The sequence below is a fragment of the Gymnoscopelus braueri genome (genome assembly GCF_963280865.1).
Source record: "Gymnoscopelus braueri genome assembly, chromosome: 4".
In the NCBI taxonomy this organism is placed as follows: Eukaryota; Metazoa; Chordata; class Actinopteri; order Myctophiformes; family Myctophidae; genus Gymnoscopelus; species Gymnoscopelus braueri.
In genome coordinates, this window is record NC_137605.1 from 30,276,278 (window position 1) to 30,293,232 (window position 16,955).

Sequence of the window (16,955 nt, forward strand, 5' to 3'; positions counted from 1 at the left end):
CACGCACTTAAACACAGGGAAGTGTGTCACTTTGTAAGGGTGGAAAGGGGATTTTTTTCCCTCTCCCTGCTCGACTCCTCCATCTCCTCTTCTCTCCCTGGAACTATTCCCAGCTCTGGGTAATGGTTGCTCCACACAACAGAGAAGGAATGAGCCAGCCATCTTCCCCTGCTCCATGTTAGCTTGCGGCTAACTCAATGAGCCCTGTGCAGATGGTCCCATTACCCCAGCCACAGCTGTACAGCCGTAAAACTGTGCCACGCCCCAGCGAGAAAGAGGTTGATATACATTCAAATGAGGGCATAACCTAGCTGCTGTGCTTCAGCGCTGTGGGAAGTGGAGGAGTCTCGCCAAAGGTGTGGGTAGGAATAACAGAGGCAGGGCTTTGGAAGAGGAGGTGATATGATGAGGAACAAGAACCGTCAGAACTTCAGATCAAAGGGTGCGAGGAGGAGAGCGAGTGACAGGGACAGCAAGATGGAAGAGAGAGAATGGGAATCGTAAGCAAGACAGAGAGCCAGGGAGGATCGGAGTCACGGCAAGTGGGAGAAGGGTATAGTGCGAGAGCGAGAGAGGGAGGGGGAGATGTGTGAGAAGTCAGGGTGTAGTGTTTCAACTCCTGGATCTCATACATGCTGTTTCAGCTGTGCTGGAGCAATGGCCAGCAGTCCCTGCTCTCACGCCACAGCAACCCCATCAGTATGGTGGCACAGCAACTGGTCTTATTCTGTGCCAGACAGTTTCTGCATTTCTTCCCTCACTCTACAATCTATATCCTGACATTGTTTTGTGTTTTCACTTTATATATTCCTATATTCTGTCTTGTCTCATCCAATGACAATTTGGTCCAACACTTTGGTCTCAAACAAGATAACCCCAAAACTACTGGCTGGATTGCCATGGAATTTACTGTGCACCTTCATTCTCCCCGGAAGATGAACACTTCTGATTTAAGTGACATCATGACCTTTCCTCTGTGCCACCCTTATGCCGCTAGCACATAAGATATCTTGAAAACTACTACTGTACCTGGGGTCTTAGGACCAGTACGACCTCAAGATCTTTTTTCCTAACTTCGTCCTTGTTCTCTATGCTCCCTGGCAGCAACAACAACATACCGTCCTCAAGTGAAATCATGAACTGAACAAGGAGAACTGAATCTAGAGTAAATAATATTGAGCTCAGACTCATGAAATGTTTGTTAGACTTTTTGTGGTCATGGGAGAGGGAGCTATAGTTGTCATTCAGACTCCAATCATGGCTGACTGATTCATGGCATGACTAATTGACTGAACTTGTGTTGAGCTGTAAGCTCCCCCAAATGAAGGGTATCTGCTCTGAATATTGTAGGTTGTGTAACTGTATTGTTCATTTTCCATAATGCTGAGAATCATGTGTCACCGATGACCCTTGCACAGGGACCACAGATGAAAATGTAATATATTTAGTGCAATATATTTATTGTGCATTGTCAAATAAATAAAATAAAACATGATAACAAGGGAAATTCCTTCAAATGCTTCACTCAAATGTATCATTCTGTTAATTGGTGTTCATGTGACTGAACTGTATAACATTTTCTTTCTTCTCTCACTGGGTTTTTACATACTTGAGACACTTGAGTATAATAGAAGAAAGAAATACAGTCTTGCCCTAAAGATTGCCAAAGCTGAACTAAATGGATTCAAATATAAGTGGATTTTGACACCACAGTCTCAGTCAAGGTCAGACCGGCCATAACAGTTGATGTACTATAACACTGAAGCCACTGTGGCTCTCCACTCATCTCCTGTTAGTTAAGGTTAATCCTTCAAATGTGTATGGTTAAGTTGCATTTAACCTACATACTGTAGGTTGTGATGTCTTGATCCCGGCCTACTGGCCCTTGATCCCATCGTATACCAACATGATGTCCATTTGGTTAGCTTTGCAACATGACCCTTTCGATTGGTAAAGAAGAGTATATTAAGAGGACAGGAAATACAACTTAATCTGGATAAAACACTATGGCAAACTGGCCTGAGAGCCAAGGGAGGAAAATGAAATCACACAACGGTATGGACACCGGTTGTAAAAATGAGGAGTTTTAATATACTGCTACAGATTCCATAATCCCAGATCAAATTAAATGTTACAAGCATTTACTGTTTTCATTTATTTATCTGTTTCTACCTACTAGCTAGAATGGGGTCAGTGTAGATTCCCATTTCAAAGCTGGATATTTCAAGAAAAGGATCAATTTAAAAATATATATTTTTTAGCTAAGTCGTTTTTAGTTTTATGTAACAGATCTTTACAGAATGATTGTAGTGAGCGGTTAAGGCCTGGTAAGACGCCCGTCCCTATTCAAGTATGACTAATGATGTTCTATAAACAGAACCGAATTACACACCACACCAGCACCATTACACTGGTAATAGAATTATGAGAATAGAATACATTATCTTGACTTATACACGTATAAGGCATTTAGTACTAATACTGTCATCCACAGCAACATACAGTGGTTAAGCAGGCACACACACTGTAGGGCTTTGCAAAAGCAGGACTTTGAGAGGACAAAAAGTCTGTTGATGGATACATTGCCAGGCTGTTGCAGGGTGAGTCTGTGACTTTCTGGGTAATGGGACGGTCTTTCTAGGTCATGCTAGGGCACACTGCCATCCTATACCATCATAATTCCTGTGGTTTGCCCAATGAGATATCCAAACATAAGCATTATACTCTGACAGATAAATTGAAGGGTGTGGAAAACTAGAGAGGCCTGGTTATAATTTAGGTTATGGGGACAGTAAACTGTCAGCCTTTGGCAAAATGTGGTTTGGAGTCCAACTGTCCCTTTAAAATGTAAACAAGTTGCCACTTGCACTGCATGTTATCTGAATATCTGTTTTGTGTTTAATCATAGCAGCAACAAAAGCAGTTTTTTCTCCACCTCACTTTAGTTTATCACCAGATTAAATTCACCTATTAAAATGGACAACTCAACTGAGTGTATGTTAACTGGCACTATTTTTTCTAGTGACTCATTGGTTAAAGTTAATTGAATTTGACACTTTATTGACTAAGTAATAGTATTTCAGTTATTCACTGCAATCAAATAAAGAACAGCTGACTTATTACAATATATTGTGCTGTCAAACTGTTATAATGTACAACAAATTAAAATATATCTGTATTTAACTAAATTATTATTACCCTCTACAGATAAATATTATTCTAAAACACAACTATTCTTGTTGTTACCACAAATATATATATATTAGATATAAAGAATTATTGGAAATATTGAAAATAGCCAATCTACATGCTCACAACATGTCGCGATGGGACGTGTTGTGAGTTGTGTTATTTTCACTATTAAAAGGGATCTTTAAGTGGTTAATTCAGCATGTATTTTTGTACATTTGGGTCCTGCGGAGACGCAAAATGTATTACAATGGTCTAAGTAAATGCACCGACAGAGAAGTCAAATTGAGCAAGTCCTCCAATACTTCATAGTCAGCAAGATAAAAGCATCCATGTCGAAACTTTGTATTTGACGCGTTTATGAAAGAATGGCGCAACATCCAGTTCGCCGGTCTTGCCACCAGAGCAGAGGTTAGGTAGTAGGGAAGTCATAATGTAGGTTTCAGTTTCTGACAGTTCCTGGCTGGCTAGGGTTCGGCTAAACCAGGCTTGCCTAGTCTTGTTCTGATGTGTGACATCATCAATAAATAAATATGTTCCTCTGAAATAGTTGACTAGATATTTTGGTAAGAGGATGAAATGCCCTTTTAAATCAAAGACTAGGCTTAGCTAGTTAGTTAAAATCATCAATTTAGTAAACTTAGCATGCCAAAAACTGGAAGGAATTCCACAGACACTGTCTGCTACACTGTCAAATTCAAAGGAATGAGTAAAGTATATAGTCAAATCTAGAGTGTTGATTTTATTGAATCAAAAGTCACTACTGTATTTTGCTGTGTAGCATAGCAATCACCATCAAAACCACATAGCTGGTTCAATGCAATTCTGCCTGCTAAGAATTCTAGCTCCTCTTCACTTCAATACCCTCCTTCGCAGTGAACCTTAGGGCTTGGTTAACCTCGCTAGCTCTGTGGACTGGGGCCCATGCAGCTTCTTCCCTCCTTTACTGTGACTATATGCTCATTACCTTAATTGCTGTTTAACCCCTAGATCGGCAGCTGATGATGACTCAATTAAGAGCTCGCTATAGATGAGACAGAGATTAGTTCTGTAAGTAAGGTTTGTTACCCTGTTGCCACAGCTTTTCCAGACCCTAATCCTTCACTATGACATTAGTTCTCAGGTCATGGCCTAGAAGCCTATGCTTTTGCCGGGCATAGAGCATCACCGGCTGCCTTTGAATTGAGGCCATTTTGAAATCACAGAGGGGTAGAGATTGTGAGGAAAAACTTGCCAGTGCTACTTTCCGTGCTAATCGGCTGATGACATCTGCTCTGTGTAAAAGCACCTTTGGCCTGAAGTTCCATTAGTCGAAAAGGAGCGAGTGACATTTCTTTCCCTGCTACAAATTGCTGGGGTAAAGCGAAGGCCCTGCAATGATTGAATCATAGCCATAATAGCAGAAGGCAGGACCCTCCCTGCTGTGCAGTAGAGTTCTTCCTGTTCTCCCCGCTCAGCGTGGGAATAGCAGTGGGCAAAATCTGCCCTGGAATAACATAAAAGAGGCCACAACAGCAACATGACCAGAGCACAAACACAGGTACTAAGTGCTCGGTGAGGCTAAAATGCTTCCTCACTTTGAAAGCTGCATGTCTTGAGGTGTCAGGCTTTTAGTATAAACATTAGAAAGGGGGCATGCTCTCCTAACCTGGTTTGTACAGTCATGAATGCTTTTCAATTGTCAAGGAGCAAGTTCACAGGTCGGGCTAGTGCAGGGGTTCCCAAACATTCCCATGCCAAGCATGCACACATAGCCATAGCCTCTGGCTCCAGCCCCCTATTGCGATTTTGTGTGTGTGTGTGTGAGTGTGTATATATATTATGTATAGAGAGAGAGAGAGAGAGAGAGAGAGAGAGAGAGAGAGAGAGAGAGAGAGAGAGAGAGAGAGAGAGAGAGAGAGAGATATATGATGAAAAGTGAAAATGATTTTATCCTACAGAAAATGTTCCAATACAATGAAAATCTGGGTTATGAAATACATCTTTAGATTTTTAAACACAACAGTGTTCTCCTAGCAGCCAGACAATTTCAACATAGTAGGAACTAGCCCATCTCTCCTCACGAGTTTGTCTTGGTCAAATTTCCATTAAATAACATAAGTAAAGGACACCCAGGCATACTATGCCAACAACACACATTGACATTGAATGTCCACACAGAAATATCCACACATACAGTATATGGCTACTAGATGGGCACACAAACACAATGATCACAATAATAGTCATGCATTCTACAAAGACTGTGACACTCTGTTGTGTCTGGAGAGAACAATGGCTACTTGATTGTGTTAGCAATTCAGCAGGAAGCTACAGCAGGAGAGAATTATACTTCCTCAAACTGGTGGTAACAAGGGAGCCTCTTTTCCCTCAGTTTTAACCAGAGCCAACGCAGAGTGCTACAAGGCACATGGCTATGGTTCAGCATGGTAAACTCTGTCTTGTTTGGGTGCAGACCATTACCTTGAGGTAAACTAAGCATCTTGCATGAAACTCAGAGTAACTGTATTATCCAAACTAGCATTATGCCAATTATTAACTATATCACAATATATATGTCATGTAATATTGTGTTGTTTGCAATATATCTGGACATTTGCCCTGACATTAGCCTACACTTGCTCAAAGAGAGTACCATGTGCCTTTGCTTGCAGTCATGCTTCTCAGGCACACAAAAGCCCATTACTTTAGCTGAGCCTATAAGTTATCTGGAGCTTAAGCCCTTCACAGTGAACTAGTCCAGTTACTTTCTATCGTCCAATTTATGGATTGTTTGTGTGCGTGCGTGTGTGGTGTATGTGAGGGATGGCTGATGAGCCTCTGAGTGTGTAAGAGCATATAGGGGTCTCTAACGCCAAGAGAGAAAAAAGAGGCAGACGGATTGACAGACAAAGAGACAGGTGTGAGAATGATTGATTCAGTGTAAAAAAAAGAAAGAAAGAAAAGAAACCCATTCCACATCTCCATTACTCTCTTCACATACACACACGAGGACAAAGATTTCATGGAGATCAAGGAGAGGATGATGGCGGAAGATTCTAATGATGTTAGAATTGAGGCCACACTTTGGGAGACTCAAGAGAGCCAAGTCTCCCAGGGAGAGGAGAGATAAGATAAGGTGGTAGGTTTGGGGGGTGTAAAGCTCCCATTAGCTTTGACATCTTGACAATGTCAGAGACAGCACCACATTCGTATTCATTTGTCAGCCAAACTCCCCCATCCTGCTCATGTGTCAGAAAACCCAGTGCACTGCTGATATAAGAATGCTGCCTCCATGTCACAAAGTTGGAAAACTGGGAATATTTACTCTGCAGGTCTTTGTCAGAGGCAATTACCATTGTTCATTCTACATGTCAGATGCAAATTTCTAACAACAAATCAGTCATATTTACATGACATACATTTTTTTATCTAAATCACTTATCCAGAAGGACCTACAATTAGCGAGGCAGAGGGAGAGTGTGTTTCAGTGCGTTGTTGACAAACTGTGACAGTAGCCTATACAGCACATGACTGTTCATGACATATGTTGTGGGAATCATCACACCTCTGACCTTTTCAGTTAGGTTTAACAGCTGTCCCTCCCTGTCCTACCTGCAAACACACAAGCTACTTGGTGGCCATGGGAAACTCTGAGGCAGCCATGTCCTTCTGGGGACAGCTCAGAACCAGTAATCTGCTCTACTCTGACAACTCGGACGCTTTCCAGGGCTGCTGAGCACCCTTATCTGGACTGACTCCCTGGAGATCCTGTCTCTGCCATGTGACACCCTGTCGGGAATCACGACTCCACCTGTCCGTGCGCATGCTGAAATGCTCATCTGTTCCCATCGCGTTACACACGTGAATGTTAGCCTATAGGCCTGGGCAGGAGAATGTTTTATCTGACCGGTGAGATAGAGATTACTGGCGTCGATCTTTCTATGATCCCATGAGCAGCATGAATGTGCTCGGATAGGAAAAGGTGACACAGACCTCCCTTCAGAATTTCTAACAAAATGCGTTAACTTGTCAGAAGCTTATTCTAGTTATTGATGACCTCATTAGGCCTACTATAGACTTCAATTACAGGCAAAATTAGATCCGGATCTGAAGTTTGATGACACTTTCTCCCGGGAGAAAGGCAATTGCGCTCGCAGATGAGGGCACAATTGCACCGGCTCATTAAAGTGACATTAAATTATTCCGCACATACGTGTATGACTATGCCTATGCAGATGGCAAACACACTTATTGGAAAACACACTCTCCAATCAAACATAATACGTTTTAACCTTGCCAAGTAGGCTACTCTCGGGCACAAGGTGTTCTGCCCTGTCCACTTTTCCCTGTGCAGTAAATACGTCAGTCAACGCGTAAACAAAATTGATAGTGTGATAAAGTTGGCAATAAACTAGGCATGCAATTCCACTAAGACGAAATCCATTTACCGAAATGAAGAGAAATTGCGTCAAAACCTCGGTGACACTTGCCATAAATCGTTTTGACAGCTCCTAATGAACTGTTATGACTGTTGCGCACATGAACAGACGATCCCGCACGATCCCCTCCTCGGACAATAAAACACCAAAGTCTACAGGGAGTCTCTTTTTAAACAACATAAAGGAACCCTTCTCTATTAGACTACAGCGTTATAACTTAGCAAACTCCGCGAATCACCGCGTAGCTTTTACCCTCAACACCAAACACACTGCGCGAGACGAAGCCGTATAATTATGAAACTCCCTGTGAAACATGTTTAAATAATATAAGCGTGGTATTCGGTATTTAGTTGTCAGAAGTATCCAGTTAAATAAAGTATCCAGTTAAAAGGCAACAGTGTAGCGAAGCGGAATTGTGAACATAAGCTTGAAAAGAGTCACTTACCCTAGCACTGTATCCACATCTGTTCTGTTTGATGAGACTGGCGATTCAAAGACTATAGCCTACAATTCTATCTATACAAACTGTATGGAGGGGATGGCGAAGATGACAAATAACCCTCAAGCGAGCTCGGTAGGCTTTCAATTACAAATCTTTTTACTTCACGTAAAAGGCAACTATTTAGTTATGTCAAATGATACACTGTAGATTGTGCCTAATCTATCTTGAGTAGCATTGCTTTATGATTGACATCGGCTGAACCAATAGGCGTGCGCCGTTCACGTCGCTTAACCAATCAAGTCGTCAGCGCTGACTTGGTGGAAGGTGAAGTAGGAAGGACTGATGGCGACATCATGTGTTAGAGAGAGAGTATATGTATCCCTCCGCTTCTCATGGTTTCACAGTAATATCTCTGTACAGTAGGCTATATTAAAAATGGGCCATTTCAAAACAAATATCACACGTTTTTTTGTATTTATTATTATCATAGACTATCCGGAGATAGCACAGGTACTTCATGTAAAGCTTGTTTTTTGTATGTATGAAAGTACAATTTATAAATAGATGAATGTTGCCTATTATATGCTTTTGCAGTTTTACCAAGTTTCCTCGAATTAGAATTGAAAAGTTTTACAATGACGTAGTTGAGACTGAGAGTGTCATTATGGAAGTAGGGACACAGTAGCAGTACTAAAGGTTTTGGTGGCTTACCTTCATATTACCCTTTCGATACCACGACTGCAATGAAAGTAGAACACATAAATGTAGAATTATGAGTTGTCAACCGTCCGTCACGCTTACACTGGATGATGATACTGAGGGGTGATGTCTTCCGACCTATTTTGTCTCGTGTCCGCGGAAGAACATAGTGTTTACAGTGAGGAAAGGGGTGACGTGACAGTGACGCCGACAGACAGATACAATGTAGCGCGTGTCAGTGTACGCACGCCGTGTGTTACTTCAACAGCATTACATTTATCCGAGCGTACCTTTGCTCTTCATTGAAACTGTAGGCAACGTTGCGTGTTTAAACTGTACCATCCATGCCGTTTGTGTGTTATTCTGTTTTCTTTTTCCAGATATGGTCTACGTCACATTTCGTCAGTATGGAGCTAATGGTTTGGCTGGGATATTTAAAGTCATAGCTGCAGGAAGGAATGGTGTATAAGTTCATGTGGAGGAACAAGGACCCAGTGTTTCCTTTACTAGTGAAATAGGAAACCTTCAGCCGCCACGATGTTTTATTAGACTGACTGCAACACAGTAGTGTAAATTAACTAAGTAAAATTACTCAAGTACTGTACTTAAGCACAATTTGGGGGTATTTTTTTTTTACTTTACTGGAGTATTTTCATGTTTCAGTACTTTTACTTCTACTCCACCATATCTCAGAGGCAATTATTTTACTTTTACTACACTACAATTATTTGAAAACTTTAGTAGTTACTTTGCATATTTGGATTATTATTACAAAACATACATTAACCACTTCAGCCCCATATACATTTCGGCCATTTGAAAATAGCCCATCTACAAGCTCACAAACAAAAGATTTTTGCACATTTTATACATTTGAAAACTTGTGAAATTGGACATTCTGCATAATGAGTACTTTCCACTTTTGGTACTTTAAGTACATTTTTATACCAATACTTTTGTACTTTTGTAAATTTGGAATTCCAGACTTTAACTAAATACTCTGTTGTATTTCTACATTGCAGTATTGATACTAAGTTAAAAATGTACCACTGGTGCAACAGCGGAATACTGAGAGAAGTCTGAAAATTAAAATCGCGATGAGAAATATTTAACAATAACTTATATTGTTTTTCTAGTTTAGGCTCTAGGAAATGGCTGAGATTACTCCATCCTTATTATAGTAGTAATTAGCCTGTTGTTCACTGCCAATCATTCTGCCACATACACTCACAACAGTCCACAAACTTTCAACAGGTGTGTGTGTGTGTGTGTGTGTGTGTGTGTGTGTGTGTGTGTGTGTGTGTGTGTGTGTGTGTGTGTGTGTGTGTGTGTGTGTGTGTGTGTGTGTGTGTGTGTGTGTGTGTGTGGGGGGGGGCTGTCACTGAGAGTTAGGACTTGAGTCAGCCACACTTGAGTCAGCAATGTCACATTCTGAAGCAGTGCAACATATGGGGATGGGGGTAGTGAATGGACCACTGACTTGTAGGCCTACATGGTTTAAGCTGTTTCACTTAAATAAACATTGGAGCTCTTGTATTCTATCAATGAAGCAGACAGATAAAGCTTGAGAGAGAATTGGGGGTAATCAAGTAACTAGTGAGAGGGCAGGGCTTTGTAGAGGAGAGAGAGAGAGACGGATTACACAGTGTTTTATGCTTTATGTAAGGAGCTTACGCACAAGGGTTTTGCAGAAGAGAATTAATGTAAACAGACGGGCACCCTATTCACTCCTCACATCGGCCCTGCTCGTACAGCTGGCTAAGCCAGTGGTCAACTACATGGCCCCGAGGTCAAGGAAGTGGCATGGGAAATGAATGACAACAAACAGCCTATACAGTATGAGCATAAGTAGGCCTAACTTAAACACAGAAGACAATGACCTTTTATGGGCACTCTCTGTGGCGTTCATTCTAAGGTTTTCGTTGCTTCATTACATATTCATTTTACATTCGTGTTCCAAAATGAGACGTCTTCAATTTGATCAATTGATACAAATGTATGCAAAATGACTGATAACACAAAATTTACAATACTTTAACATACTGGGCAGGGGTTGACACTAACACCTGCCCGCCTGCCCGGGGCAGGTAAATAAAATGGTAGGGCAGGTGAAGTTTGCTATCTGGTTGCCCCACGGGCAGGTGCACATTTTGTCTCTCCAGCTCTTTATTAAACAGAAAATGCCTTTTCGGTCAGGATACCAATTTTATCGAATCAGACAGGATACAGATTAAACAAGTGAAATTGGAAGTGATGACACAAAGAAATGAGCATGTAAAATTGGAACTGGAACATTATAAAAATGAAGCTGATAAATGGGTACTCTCTCCTGATTGGCTGAAATGGTGTCACCTAACTGGAAATTTATTTTCTGTCTATCAAAGAGCTGGTGAGACAGAGAGACCCCTGTTACTGAACAAACACTCTATAGCAATGAGTACTATCAGAATATAGTGCTTTAACCCATAACAAAACCCTTTTTGTTTTAACCAAAAAATATCACTTACCCAACCTTCAACCCATAGTTGATTAGCTATTCATAGTTATTTAGATATTTGGCATACATATTGAGGTATGACATTTTTTATCGTGCAGCCCCATAATTCGCAAGTAGAAAGTAAAAAATAAGTGTTTAATTGAACGGTAATTCAGATTTAACCTATAATTTTATAAAGGACTATTTACTTTCGGGCAAGTGGGCAAGACCTGTGGGCAAGTAGAAAATGACCTGTACTTGCCCGACGGGCAAGTGCCTCTGAGACCTTAGTGTCAACCCCTGCTGGGTATGTAAAGACAGTGGACAAGCTATATTTGGACATGTAGTGCTTTGGAAATTAATTGATCATAACCCGTTAGATACACTTTAGATAAACAGAAATATGCAAGAATCCTATACTCATCTGTTATGAGATTTTCTTCAAAACAATATTATATTTTATAGCAGAGCCCCTGCCCTCCTTAATGTCTGTGCATGCCTATGACTGAACAATTACCAGTGTGGGTGAGAAGTGTTACTGACATAGAGAAAACAAGTGACAACAAACTCCATACAGTAGCTCCAGTATTTGCTTCTTTTTTTGTAAAGATTTATTTCTGGGATTTTTTGATAGGACAGTATACTGACAGGAAATGGGGAGAGAGATGGGGAGTGACACGCAGCAAAGGTCGTCGGGATCGGGATTCGAACCCGCGACACGCTGTCAGGTTGGCATTGCAGCCTAGGGTGCCTGGACCGCCATTCCGTGGCCCAGGCCCAGTAGTTGCTTTTAACTGCATATTCAGCTTACATTGAACTTAGGTGAACTATTTATTCATTTAATATATTCAATTCCCTGCATAATAAGCCCCTGACTGCTGTAGAACATTGCAAAATGACATATTGTTATATGATTAAATCATGGCTTGTAGTTACAGAGATGAAAAAGTGAGGTTGACAAAAGTGATGACAAAAATCTAATAACCCAAAACCCATCAGCCAAGTATCATAAATTAAGCAGAGTGGATGACTTTGACACAAAATGTTTTGAGTAATTGTGGTATTATAACACAGAATCAAAGATGGTAACAAAGTATAGCCTTCATTAAGGCAAAAATGGCGTAATGACAGCTTTCAATCATCTGTCAAAAGACGGGACAATCTTTCCCATGGATTTATGTGAGGTTTCTAGAGGTCAGATGTTGATGAAGACTTTATAGGTAAACGTGCCTGCTATTATTTAAACACATTCCACACACATGTGCCTGTCACTTTATGATTGTACACGCATTGTAAACATATATACTTTTTAGGATTGTCACCATACCATAATTTTAACGTTTGATACAACCTGGTATCAACTTCAAAAAGGCATTTGACTCGATATGCCAGAGGCATGATCTATCTATCTATATATTTATGTATTTATTGATCAACGGGACAATGCACAATATATGTATTGCACCAGAAATATCTAAGAGCTCATTTACATAGTCCCTGGATGGGCATCATCACTGGCACACACAGAGCAACAAAGAAACATACAAAACACGCAATACAGTCCTAGCAGTCAAGAAAACCAGTCCTAGCAGACAAGAAATATCTGCTGGGACATTTGTGGATGACATCTGCCTGCTATCTGACCATGTGGAGCAGGCACAGGTGCTCTTGACTAGAGTGGAGACACAGAGTGTGCCAAGGTTGGTCTTGGGCTAAATGCCAAAAAAAACGGACGTGCTCACCAATAACATCCTCCCGGACCATCCACCTCTGATACAACAACAGGAGGCACTACGCTGAAAGAAGTCGATGACTGGAAGTCAATATCTAGGCTCATGGGTCAAGTCGTCAGAGCAAGACCTTATAATATAGTCTACTTGCCAGCCCATAGAGCCCCATTGTGAACCCGGTACACCAAGGTTTTATGTTAGAAATGTTGAGTATGGGTCCCCAGCATGTAGAAACTGCCGGATGCTAACTTGGATATGTTGAGCAATTTTCAGTACTACTGTATATGGACAATATTTCAGCAATAGTCCCGGGCCTTAGGGATATTTTCGCGCTAATCAGTCTTAAATGCACCAAATTTGGCCCAGATGTAGCCCAGGGCATGCTCTAATGATTTAGCTAGGGCGCCCGAGCGGGCGACCTTTGGGGTCGCCATAGCGTCCAAATCCAAAATGGCCGCCATGTAAAACGGTTTTGGCTGTAACGTTTGAACCAGATGAGCTACAAATCCAAACTTGGTGTCTATTTCATGTTTTTTGACCATTGCAAACGCATTGGAATGCTTATCATTACGATTGGGTGTGTCTGGAACCCTAATTTGCATATTTCCAAGATGGCGGCTATGTGAAAACGTTAACTTTTGACAGTTTTGGCAAACTTAGTGTCTATTTTATGTTTTTTAAGCATTAGAAACATATGAAATGCTCCGATTTTCTGATTGCATCCATCTAGAGCACTCTAATTTACTTATTAACAATATCAACACAAAGGTATTCAACATTTTCACCCAGAACACTTTTAGGAACAACCTTAATAAGCAACCTTTGTATGTTACACATATAATGTATTTGAAAGATAGAACAATGGAGTGCAGCACATTCCTATTGATATAGATAGGAGTATTTGAAACAATCTTACAATTAATGCACAAAAACTCTGTACGTGCATACGTGGGCTGGGCGTATCAGTATAGTATAGGCATATATGGAGATCCGGTTGTCCAGAACCGCTGATCCAAAACGATATGCCTTTCTCTGAAGACGGGGGGGGGGGGGGGTGCCGCAACTGTGGCAATCTTCCTGCATTGTCTCGGTGCCTAAGAAAAGTCGCACCTTGTGACTACAGGCCGATGGCTCTGACATCAAAGAGCATGAAGACCTTTGAGCGTCTGGTACTGAATCAACTGAGACCAATGGTGAGTGAATACCTCAACCCCCTTCAGTTTGCATACCAGGCGGACATTTGATGATGCCATCATCTACATGCTAAACAGGGCATTCACACACCTTGACACCCTGGGCAACACAGTCAGAATCATGTGTTTTTACTTCAACACTATCCAGCCACAACTGCTTGCTGAGAAGCTTGCGTTGATGATGTGGCATTGGTGGCATGGATCACAGACTACCTCTCGGGCAGACCGCAGTATGTGAGACTGCAGGGTTGTCAGTCGGAGGTGCTGGTGAACAACACGGCTGTCCCCAGGGCACAGTGCTGTCACCTTTCCTGTTCACCCTATACACATCTGACTTCCGATCAACTCCAAGACATGGCCCCTACAGAAGTTCTCAGATGACACTGCGGTGGTCAGCTGCATCTCAGGTGACAACACTGTTGAGCACGATAGCATGGCGAAGGACTTTGTGGACTGGAGCGAGGCAAACCGCTTCAGGCCCAATGCTAGCAAGACCAAGGATGATGGTGGTGGACTATGGCACGACCAAGAGGGTACCTCCGGTCCCTAGCACCATAAATGCTGAGGTGGTGGAGATTGTAGCCAACTACAAGTTTCTAGGAGTGCACCTGAACAGGTTGTTGGACTGGTCTGACATACTCTAATGTAGGAGCAGGCTGTTCTTCCTGAGAAGACTCCGATGTTCTGGCGTGTGCAACAGGATGCTGTAAATGGCTGGTGAGGAAGGTGGGCTCCGTCGTGGGGACCTCACTGGAGGGGGTGGCTAAGGTGCGTACAGTGAGGAGGCTGGACGCCATCATGGCAAACACGTCCCTCTCCCTTCACAAGGATATAGTGGGGCATCCCGGGGTAGATTCACCTACCCCGGGTGGAAGTGTTTGAGACTTGGCATGTCTTTTGTGCAGGTAGCTATGAGGATTTACAACGAGACACACGTTGGTCGCTCTGCCAGGTCAACTGTCTATACATCACATGGATGCACCTGGGACGTATCATCAGTGTTGTAGCCTGGGGTCATAGGGTGTTTCGGGTCTCGCAACATACACCCTCGCCCAGGTGACCCAGCCGGGGTTGATCACGCCCCAACTTACGTCCCAGGACCCACGGTCAGTCCTATAGGGAAAGACAGGGCCACTCAGTCCGCTTCTCCGGAACTACTCTGCCGGAACTCGAGGAGGCTCTGGCACGTGGAGGGACTAGGCTCTGTGGGTGGCCTCCTGGCCGGGCTCCTCCTTCGTCTCACCAGGTCCAGGACCTGAGCACTGTACCAGATCCGCTGCACCAGATCCGCTGCAACACCCCGATCTAAACATTTCCTTCTGGCGTGATGGTTCCTTGGGCCGGTTTGCTTGAATGGCCCTCCTAAAGGCCTCACCGTGGGTTTGTTGGGCTTCTTCCTCACGGAAGACACAGGCTGGGGGCGCTAACCCATACTGCTCCCGGTCATATAACTTGGAATAAAAGATGTACCAAGGACTCTGACCTCTAATTACACTTAGATAGTTATTGTACTGATTGCACTGTGGACACTTTGTCACTTTTCTTTGCATTGCAGTGATTGTACTGGTTGCACGGTTTGACAGGACACTGTAACCTGGTGTTATTGTTATTTTTCTGCATAGTGCAGGATAGTTTGTACAGGTGTATACTTTTGTTCTTTAGTGATGGTGCATCTTGTTGTTATGTCTTACCTTTGTATTGCTGTATACATTCCTTACTCTGTATCTGTAACTTTGTAACTCTGACTGCTGTGCTGCCTCTGGGTGACTGAAATTCCCCTGTGCGATCAATAAAGGTATCTATCTATCCATTGTGCTTATATGTTGTCATCTGGACCCCTCATTGTTGGTGAGGCATCCTCACATCCACATAATCAGCTACTGTGAGATCCAGTGTTGCCTCCCAAGCTGCCCATGCACTCTTTTCCCATGGCCAAGGAAGGCTGATGTAGTATCACATCCTGCTAGCGCATGGAAGAGAGGAAAAGCCGGAGTTTGTTACACCTCATCATGTGGATGTGAGGAACATTGAGGTTCTACACAACAAACCTTGTTGTGTGGTGCCCCCCCCTCCACGCACCGCATTTCCATTTTTATTTGTATTGTTTAATATACTCTAGCCTACTGGCTTATTATCTGTATCAATAGGGATGTGCTCCACTCCATTTTTCTATTGTTTCAATAAAATTGTATGTGTAACATACATAGGTTGCTTTTTTTAGGTTGTTGATAGTGGTCATATTGGTAATAAGCTAATTAGAGTGCTCTAGATAGATTTAATCATTAATCGGAGCATTCCAATGTGTTTCTAATGCTTAAAAAAAACATAAAATCGACACCAAGTTTGCCAAAAGTGTCAAAGGTTAAGTTATAACTCGTTTTCACATAGCCACCATCTTGGAAATAAGCATATTAGGGTTTCAGACACACCCAGTTGTAATGATAAGCATTCCAATGTGTTTGCAATGGTCAAAAAACATGAAATAGACACAAAGTTTGTATTTGTAGCTCATCTGGTTCAAAAGTTACAGCCAAAACCGTTTTACATGGTGGCCATTTTGGATTTGGCCGCTATGGCGACCCCAAAGGTCGGCTCGGGCGCCCTAGCTAAATCATTAGAGCATGCCCTGGGCTACATCTGGGCCAAATTTGGTGCATTTAAGACTGATTAGCGCGAAAATATCCCTAAGGCCCGGGACAATTGCTGAAATATTGTCCATATAGGTGATTATGCTAATAAAAGCTAATTACGCAAATTCTGAAAATTGCTCAAAATTATGCAAGTTAGCATCCGGCAGTTTCCACA

General features: G+C 42.2%; 1 protein-coding gene across 5 annotated transcripts in view; it reads right to left on the reverse strand.

Moving 5' to 3' along the window:
• The window catches only part of mef2d (myocyte enhancer factor 2d), a 77,159-nt gene extending 68,883 nt beyond the window's left edge, over positions 1–8,276 (reverse strand). For all 5 annotated transcript variants that reach the window (XM_080425451.1, XM_080425452.1, XM_080425449.1 and 2 more), the window contains exon 1: positions 8,056–8,276. The gene's annotated coding sequence lies outside the window, so the exon portion shown is untranslated. The remainder of the gene's footprint in view (positions 1–8,055) is intronic.
• Positions 8,277–16,955: the final 8,679 nt, after the last annotated feature.